Below are 10,849 nucleotides of genomic sequence, written 5' to 3' on the forward strand. Positions count from 1 at the left end.
TTTCCACCACCTCCCAAAAGCATCAATGTGGGGACTAATCTTCTTCCACATGGTCCTTTGGGGGAACATTTAAGATCAAAATTATGGCATCTATTTGCACAATGAAACATCATAGACCAAGTACTTCTTTCTCTTTTATAGCTTTAAAAATACTTATTGAGGTATGATTGACATGTAAAATAACTTTTAATATTTAACATTCACAATCCAGTGAGTTTAGTGAGAAGTGTGTGACCATGAATCATACCATGAAGGCCATAAGCGTTCTTCATCTCCAAACCCTTCCAGAATTTTTCCCACCTCTCCATTACTATTATTACCTTTTAGTTTTGAGCCAAAAATAATGAAAGATTTACCTCTTAGAAAATTTTAGGTATACAATACAGAATTGCTAGCTATAGACTCTCTGTTGTATATTAAAGCTCTAGAACTTATTTACCTTGCATAACTAAAACTTTCTACTCTTTGACCTTTATTCCCCCACCCCAAGTCCCTGACAGCCAACATTCTACTCTCTGAGTTTGACTTTAATATTTCACATGTAAGTGAGGTCATACAGTATTTGTTTCTCTATGTCTGGCTTATTTCACTTAGCATAATGTCCTTTAGAAAGTATCACAAAGAAATTACAAGAAATGCAAATCTTTATGATCAATATGTGCATCTTTGGAGAAGGTGTTAGCCAATGTTATGCAAAGGTGTAAGCACAGAAGAGCAGAGCAGTGAGCCAACTGGAAAACCTGAAAAAAAATAACTTTAAGGGTAGGAGAAGAAAAATCCATGAGAACATACAGAAAAATAACAGAGAGGTACAAAAGACTGTAAAGAAGAAAGTAATGTCACAAGAGCCAAAGAAATCACTGATATGTAAGAAATATATTCTCCAGAGAAGACATACAAGTAGTATGAGAAAATAAGCATTCAACATCACTAAATATTAGGAAAATAAAAATCCATACCACATGCTTTCAGGATGGCTATCACTAACTACAGCAGCAATAACAAAATTTTGTAGAGAATTTGAAAAAAAATCACTTGTACACCATTTTTAGGAATATAAATTTGGTGGTTAGGGATGCAGCTCAGTGATTGAGCTCCTGCCTAGCATGTGTGAGGCCCTGGGTACAACCTCTAGCACAGAAAGAATAAGAAGGGATATACATCATTACAACTATTACAGAAACAGTACAGATGTTTTTAAAACTAAAAATATGGAACTTAGACCTGATTCAACAATCCCACCCAGGGTAAAACCAAAGGAATTAAATCTGGATCTTGAAGAGTTACTAATTATCCCATATTTAGTGTAGCAGCATTTACAGTATCCAAGATATAAAAACAATCTAAATTTCCAACAACTAATCAGTGGATAACGAAACTGGGATGCATACGCAAAAATGATGAAATATTTAGTCAGCTTTTAAAGGAAGTAAATCTTGACATTTTTGACAACACTGATGAAACTGGAGAATATTGTGTCCTGATGAGCATACCTGCTTGACAATTACCCCAAACTTTGAAGCCAGACTGCCTTTGTTTAATTACTGATCTGCCACTTACGAGTTCTTGGACCTTAAATTCTGTATGAGTCTGCCAGGGCTGTGATATAGCTTGGATGTTGACCATTACTTCAGAGGTCCAGAGTTGGCTTCATTCTGGGTCCTCTCCGTGGTCCATACAGAGCTGCCTTCCATCTGTATCTTCATGACGTTGCCCTTGGTGTGTGTTTTGGGTCTCAATCATAAGGACACAAATCATATTGATTAGGATCCATTTGCATGACCTCACTGTACATTAATTATTTTTTTTAAAGGTCCTGTCTCCAAATACAGGTATATTCTGGGGTACTGGGAGTTAGAACTACAATGTATGAATTTCTATGGGGACTCAACTCAGTTCGTAACAATATCCTTGGTTCCTTTACTTGCAAAATTGAGATATTAAAATGTCACCTAACAGGGTTGCTCTGACCTTAAGTGAGATAACACAGTTAAATCCTGATAACTGATTAATAAATATTAGCTATTATTATTACCAAAGTATTAATTCCCACCATCATTGTATTCCCCCTTAACTAAAATAATGAGTCCCAGCTACCATTATTTCTTTCTACCTTTGTATTAATCCTTTACGTATACGAATATTTCATTTATTTGATTCACTTTGTTTTTAGTAACAGGGATTAAACCCAGGAGCACTTAACCAATGAACCACATCACCACATCACCAACCCTTTTATTATTTTTTATTTTGAGACAGGGTCTCACTAAGTTTCTTGGGGTCTTGCTAAGATGCTAAGGCTGGCTTTGAACTTGCAACACTCCTGCTTTGGCCTCCCCAGTCACTGGAATTACAGGTGTGCACCCCCACACCCTGGCTGATCCACAATTTTTAACCATTCCTCTTCATATTTATATGGTGTAGAAAGTGTGCAAACTTTTTTCTAAGCCAGGGACCACATTTCCAGAATTGTGTGTTCTACGAGTCCCTAATTCTCATTCTGCTTTATAGTATATATTTAACTATTTATAGATATTTGTAAAATTATGCCGTGTCACTGCTCTGTATTTTGTGAAGATTGTACCCACTTTTTGAAACATTTGGACCATCTTCTTTCACTTGTTTAATCATTACTCATCCATCAAGTACCAGTTTGGCATACAAGTCCTTCAGAAATCTTTTCTCAAGTCTTAAATTGGGCTATAATATCTAATGTTCCATTCCATCTGCACCATATCACGAACACATCCATTGTCAGACTTTATTGCAAATGTCTGATTATGTGCCAAATATCTCCATTATAATGAAAACTCCTTGCAGGCATAGCAACATCTAATTCACTGAGTGATAATCATATTGGTATCCAAATGCTACTGTACAGACTAGCATATCCACATAAGGGAGTTCCAGTCAGTTCAAGGAAAGTTAGAAAAATGCATTGACCTTTTTATAACTCTAAGTTTTAAAATTATTCAATTTAAATGAATTTATTTTATTCTGGAAAGGTATAGTATTGCCATTTCTCTTCACTTTTAAAATGAGGTTGATGATGAATAATAATTTTGACTATATCTATTTCCATTTTAATTTGGTCAAATGGAATAAACTGCTGTTCTGTTTTGTCTCCCACCCCTAATTTTACCTTGAATTTTTACTAGTAGGTGGAATAAAAAGGTCTTTGAGATTGTAATAAAATAACAACAAAAACAACAACAAAGCAACTTTGGGTGCAGGGTAACTGTACCTGGCTGTTCCTGAATGTGGCCTTGGGACTCTATTAGACTTAGTTTCTATTTTTTATTGCCCATTAGAGATAGGTATTCTTAATTTAGTAGGTGGTTGGAAAGAGGAGATTTTTTTAATTGAAAACTCAGAATGCTTAGTATAGTGCATTTCTTAAATAAATAATGCCTATTATTACTAACACATTGAGTATCACCATTGATAAAGAATTCTTCGAGTTAGTGGACTTTGAGTCTGGTTCTCAGTAAATGCTGATCAAATTGACTATTTGCATATCTTGTAAATTAGTCCCCTGAGCACCACTGGAACGGCTTACAGACTCTCATTGTTGGTCAACTAAATCACTAGAACGGCAAATCTCTTGTTTTTATTACACACTATTTCCAACTTCTGACAAAAACTACTTTTCCACATTTATTCACCACTGATTTTTCTTAGACGTTTTCTGTTTCCATTGTAAGAGTTTATTATTGTCCCTACTATGTATGGATCAATTACATGAATCTACCATATCATCATCATCAAGTCTATCTGTATCTATTTAATTGAATCATTTTCTTTTACTCTAACTAGGGTATCCTCTTGTTCTGGCAAATTAAATTATCCTTGAAGATGTAACTCAAATATCATGATTTCTTTTTTCTTTTTCCCTCTCCCTTCCTTCTTTCCCATCCTATCCATGCAGCCTCCCTCCCTCTCTCCTTTCTTTGGTTCACCCTCCTTCCTTCCCCTTTTCTTTCTTTTCCTCTTTTCTTCTTTCTTCCCCCCATTCCATTTCTTCTTCCATCCATCCCTTCCTTCCTTCCATTATTTCTCTCCCTGCCTTCCTTCCTTCCTTTCCTTTTTCTTTCTTCCTCTCTCTTCTATTCTGATATCTCCCTCTCTCTCTTTTGAATGTTCCCCAGTCATAGGACTAATTATGGGCCCTTTCATACAAGTTTGTACCTGCTTTGATTTAAGCATGTGCCATATCCTTTCCAAATCCGTGCTAACCTTTATTGTTTTTCTTTAAGCAATGAACTCTTCAGAGATAATGGCTGCATCTTACATATTAAAACATCTCCCAATTCCTACTAAGAGGTCTAGTACATAGTCAGCTATCCCTTAAAAATCCTTAGTAGGCTATTTTAATTTTTTAAGTTCACAGTTTTGTAATTAACCTTGATTTAGTTTATGCTCTTGTCCTTCATTTCTAATTATTTCAAGTTCTGACCTCTTCTTTACATTCTTGGTTTCAAAATTCTGTATTTGAAAATATGAAAGTGTATCTGCTGCTGAGCTTTTTTATTATACATAGAATAGATTTCTAAATTTTAGAAAGCACATTATCTCTTGTAGCCTCAAGATATGGACCTATATTCTGTCTCTAATTTCTTTTATATACCTGGAGTGCTTATCTATTGTTTAAATTCAGAAATGAAGCACATAACATGTAAAATTTATAATTGTAAGTAATTTCTTTAAATGGGCTGTTATACCTCAAAAGGTTGATTTTTCTAAATGTTGTCTTGCCAGATATATCTCATTACCAGCCCTAAAATCTTCCTTCCTCATCAATTCCAGGGAGTCCACATCTCATAGATGAGAATATCATGGAACCATTGTATCTCCATATTCTACTACGTGACACCGTCACAATATTGGCTCACTCTAGACAATCACATAAAATTTATTATAGAGGTGTGTTTTAAAAGTGATAGTTTAAAAATCCTTTTAGAGCACTCATTTATTCAACTACCTCTACTATTCTAAGTATAGTGTTTTCATCATCATTATTAAGCATAGACTAATACAAATATAAACCTGAATCTGAATGTGTATCACTAAACAAAATAAACTTAGAGACAGAACCATTATTTATATCAGTTCCAAACCACAAGTGTCATGCATTGAAAAAACATAAAGCTCCAGGTTGCTAGGAATAACATACAAATGCATGGAAAATCATCTTAGATTTTTGGCTGCTCTTTTCTACCTTCATTGCCAATCCCAGGACTAACATCCTTCTTTTTTGCTCGGGTCTTGGCTATATATACAGTCTATCTTTTCTCTTGCCAAATAATCAATATGTAAAATCAACTTTTCATTTTTATCACTGGATTCTTAAAGTAAGAGTATTCTGAATTTTAATTTGAACATCTACTAATGGTATTATACACTATTTCTACACTCTGAGCTAAATCAACTTGTGTTGCTATTTTAAACAATTTGTGACCTCATATTTTTCAGGATGCTGATTAGGAATACTTAATTTTACACCCTTTACTTCCTTCCTTTACAAAGCTCAGAACAAAATAATCCTTCTGAATGGGTAAAGTTTAAAAGTGGATTTTTGGGAGGCAATACACAGAGATGTTATCTGTTGTAGTAAAAACTATTGTCAAATACAAATTGAAATTTCTAGCTTCATTTATATTTTAATAAATGTCTATTAGTTAAAAAAAGGTCTTTATTATTTCTAAAATTTGACCATTTGTACTGAAGTTGTTTACATTTGCACATAACCTGCATTTTCTGTTGAAGGCAAGAATTGTGTAAATTAGAGTTGTATGCGAATGCTAATAAATAAATATGTTTAAATTTTTAAAAGTTATGTAAAAGTTATAACTTTATCAAATGTGCTTGAAGGGAACACGTACAAACAAACACATACTGCCCCCATCCCTCAAAAAAAAAAAAAAAAAAAAAAAAGAGAGACAAGTTGGCAGAGTAGAGGAAGAAACCTGTCGTAGCAGCACCTGACCAGCAGACTTTGAAAGCGGGAAAAGAGCTCCTCAACAAGGTGAGTAACAAAGCAACCTCACTGAAACATAATCCTGAACTGTGAAAGGAAGAAAAAAATTCATATAGCTACAAATGTCGGTAACTTGAGCATAAAAAATAATACCTTAGAAGTGCACCAGCTCCCCGCTGCAAGAAGAGCAGAGCTGGGAGCATAGAGACTCATGCCAGTGCATAAATTTTAAAATAAAGAAAAAACGACCTAGGGGAACCTGTGGTTTACAAAAGAAGGTCAATTTTAAAGGACACAGAGTTGGTAAGTAAGTGTCTCAGTGCAAACAATTCCAAAACGGTCTGTGGGGGCCGAGGGAGCCTTCCCTGGGTGCAGGCAGCTACCACAGGCACCCTCCGCCAGTGTAGCACAAAAGTCCTCTGCGCCCTGAGAGCTGAGCATGCTGGCCAGAGAGGAAAGCATTCCCAGGTGAGCGCATAAAGGAAGTTACCAGCAGCTAATGTAACAATTTTCAGAAGGTGCCTGAACCAGAGAGACTGAAATAAGAACGAAGAACATTTTACCTGGAACATTCAGCCCCTGAATCTCTGGATTCCAAGGGAGAAAAATCCCATAATAGCTGGCACTCCATTAGCGCAATTGCAAAAATGCGGACTGTGGCCACGCAAGCGCTTCTGCACTTCAGGACAGACACCCAGTAATTCACATCCACAGCAGTGAAAAGGAAACCTGCGGAGGCTCCCTACCTATGCCCTGAAAGTAGATTTTTCTGGAGTTCAAACTCCAACAACTGAAAACTCTAATCTGGAACTCTGCATCACCCCTGCTACAGGATTACGTAATTCATCAGCACTCCCACCTAATAATGGGGGATTGGAAGCTAAGAGCTACCGCACCCAGCTGGCAGCTAGAAGAACACAAAGATTGGCCCAAAATACGGAGCTAAAAATGAAGACTAAAAATTCCCATCAATAGATATGAGCACTGCAGTGAAAAGAAGCCCTCTATTTCTCATTAAGGTTTCTTTTTCTTTTTTTCTTTATTCCTATTTATTTCCCTGTCCATATTCCCATTTTTTATCCTTTTTAAATTTTAACCTTTTATTTAAACATCATTTCATTGTACTGTATCATTCTTTTTATTCATTATGCATGATCGTGTGTATGTGTTTTTGTATCCTCTCACTGTGCCAATAGATTTTAATGTACATATAAATTGACATAACTTTAGTTACACATTAATAGCTCTCTCATGCACGTTGTTCATTATTTAGCCTAACTTAGACTTAGGTGGGGTATAATTATTAAAGAGTTTGAGTTGTTTAAATCTTACCTTTACTTGTTTGTTCATTTTTTGTTTCTGGAAACCTATCTCCCCTTCTTCACACTCTTCCCCCAGTAACAACCAAAATTTTCTGTTACCTTCTCCCTTTCTTTTCTCTTCAATTTCAATTAACTAATTATTCTATCTTTACAGCTGAGCCCTGCTCCCTATCTCCTGCCTCTCTGATCACTTTTTCAAATACTTCAAACTTTCTCTTGCCTTTCTACCCTCTTTTCTGTCACTTAAGAAACTGTAATACCACTAAATCATAAAATTATAAATACACACATACATTATGTAATTCCTACCCCATTCAAGTTGGTTTGATTATTTTTTCTCTACTTATTTTAATTTTTTATTTATTCTAATTAGTTGTACATGACAGTAGAATGCATTTATACATTTTGATAGATCATACATAAATGGTGTGTGATTTCTTACTTTTCTGATTATACACATTGTAGGATCACATCGGTCATGCAGTCATATATATACATGAAGTAATAATGTCTGCTTCACTCTATTATCATTTTCCCCCATACTCCTTCCCCTCCCTTCATTCCCCTCTACCTAATATAAAGTAACTGTATTCTTCCATGCTTCCTCACATTGTGAATTAGCACCTGCATATCAGAAAAAAACATTCAGCCTTTGGTTTTTTGGGTTTGGCTTATTTCACTTAGCATGATATTCCCTAAATCCATCATTTACCAGCAAATGCCAGAATTTCATTCTTCTTTAAAGTTGTGTAATATTTCATCATATATATATCATATATCTATATCTATATCTATATCTATCTATATATATATCATATTTTCTTTATCCATTCATCTGTTGAAGGGCATCTAGGTTGGTTCCATAGTTTAGCTATTGTTAATTGAGCTGGTATGAACATTAATGTGGCTCTGTCACTATAGTATGTTTATTTGAAGTCCTTTGGGTATAAACAGAGGAGTGGGATAACTGGGTCAAATGTTTTTTTCCATTCCAAGTGTTCTGAGGAATCTCCATACTGCATTCTGGGGTGGTCACACCAATTTGCATTCCCACCTGTAATGTTTGAGTGTATCTTTTTCCCCACATCCTTGCCAACATTTATTGTTGCTTGTATTCTTAATTATTAATAAAGTGGACAACATAATAGATACCTGCTATTAAGTGCCTGATCTATCTAGTTCACAATTTTTTACTGTTGGGACTATTGTTAAATGTTGACCTCACCATTTCTATGTAGGTGGGAATTAGTGTTTTGGATGTCAAAGTAGGCACTGGACAATTACCTTACAGCTGTACATCTGCTGTTTATGTTAGTGCCATTCCTAGCTCCCCTTCCCTCTAAGAGGGGCTAGAAAGAGATTGGGACAGTTCACAGAGTACACATACTGCAGCTAAGAAATGCATCTGTGTTAGGATTCTCTAAAGGAACAGAATCAATAGGAAGTATGATTACAAAATGGGGATTTATTAGATTGGCTTATACGACCAGAAACTGGATAGTCCATAATGGGTGTCTGCAGGCTGGATAGCTGGAAGAACTAGTAGCTATGCAGTTCAAGAAGCAGAAGCCCCAGAACAAGAGGGATCAACAGTGCAACCCTAGTCTGAGACCAGGAATTCTGACCAAGGATTTAATTGAAACACAAGTTGGAGACATCTGAAAACAAGAACAAACAGTAAACAAATCTCCCCTCCAAAATTGACAATCCCCAACAAAGGGTCCCAGTACTGCAGTAGGTAAAATACCAGAGAAAGATTATAAAAACTGTTTATTAAAATGTTTAATGAACTAAAACAAGATCCAAGGAATGAATTAAGTGAGCCTATACAAAAGAAGATTTTTGAAAGACTACTTCAATAAAGTAATAGAAACATTGAAAATAAACAATTTCCCATCTCAGAAATGAGATAGACATCCACATACAGGAAGTATAAAGGACACCAGATAGACCTGATCAAAAGAAGTTCTCCAGGACACATCCAAATCAAAATGCCTAACATAAACAATAAGGAAAAAAAATATTAAAAGCTGCAAGAGAAGAATGGCAGGTCATAGTTAGACACAAACAATAAGGCTCACATCTGATTTCTGATTTCAGACCCCCAAATCAAGGAGGGCCTGGAATGAAATATTTCAAGCCCTGAAAGAAAACAGCGGCTTGTCAGGGTTATTATACTCAGCAAAACTCAGTTTCAAATTTGAGGGAGTATATAAAAACTTTCCATGACAAGAATAAACTAAAAGCATTCATGAGCAACTGCCAGCACTACAAAGAATTCTCAAAGATAAATTGCACACAGAAGAACTCAAAAAGAAACCCCAAAGCTCCCAATTAAGGAAAAAGTGTTGTATGAAAGGAGAGAAGGTTAGCACTCTCCTTGACAAGGAAGATAAATATGAGTAATATAATAAACAGGAATCAATACAATATTAAATATAGCAAAAAATCAAAATGGCAAGATAAAAGAAAAACTTATCCATACTATTACTGAATGTAATAAGTCATAGATTAGAAGAATCAATTGAAAATGAGATCAAATTATATGCTGTTTGCAAGAGACTCATAAGCAAAGACACCCATGAGGTGACGGTAAAAGGATGGGAAAAAAATATTCCATACAAATGGACTCTGAAAAGAAGCAGGAGTAGCTATTCTCATAGCTGACAAAGCAGATTTCAAGCAATAATTAATCAGAAGAGACAAAGAAGACCACTGTATTCTGTTAAATGGAAAAATTCAACAAGAAAATGTAATGATAGCAAATATTTATACCCCAAGAGTCAGCACACCCAATTACTTAAAAAAAAAATTTACTCCATGACATTAAATCTCAGACCCTAGTACCATTATACTAAATGATTTTAACACACCCTTAACACCAATAGATAGGTCATCAAAACATAAAACCAACAAAGATACATACAGCTTAAATTAAACTATAAATCAAATCACCCTAATGGACATCTATGGAGTATTTAACACCAAAACAGATGAATTTACTCTTATTAGCAGCTCATGGAACATTTTCCAAAAATATACCATATTCTAGGTCACAAAATAAACCTTAGCAAATACAAAAAAATCAAGACAATCCCATATTTCCTATCAGATCATAATGAAACTAGAAAACAACAAGAAAAATAATAGAAATCACAAAGACATGGAGATTGAAAAATACTCTGTTAAAGGAAGAATGGATCAAAGAAGAAATGAGACTAGAAGTCAAAAAACTCTTAGAAACTAATAAGAACAGAGATACAACACATCAAAATCTCTGGGACAATATTAAAGCAGTTTTATAAGAGGAAAATTTATAGCACTGAGTGTGTACATTAAAAAAAATAGAACCCAAATATATAAGCTCATGCTTCACCTCAAGTCCTTAAGAAAAACTAATCTCCAAATCAGTGGAAGATTATAATGATTAAAATCAGAATCAAAATTAATGAGATTGAGAATAAAAAATAATATCCAGCATCAATGCAATAAAAAGTTGGTTCTTCAAAAGGAAGTAAAATTGCAAAACCCTTAGCCAAACTAACCAACA

General features: G+C 34.8%; 1 pseudogene; it reads left to right on the top strand.

Moving 5' to 3' along the window:
• The first annotated feature begins 9,644 nt into the window (after positions 1–9,644).
• LOC124968798 (uncharacterized) lies at positions 9,645–9,735 on the top strand (annotated as a pseudogene).
• Positions 9,736–10,849: the final 1,114 nt, after the last annotated feature.

The sequence above is a fragment of the Sciurus carolinensis genome, chromosome 1 (genome assembly GCF_902686445.1).
Source record: "Sciurus carolinensis chromosome 1, mSciCar1.2, whole genome shotgun sequence".
Classification (NCBI taxonomy): Eukaryota; Metazoa; Chordata; class Mammalia; order Rodentia; family Sciuridae; genus Sciurus; species Sciurus carolinensis.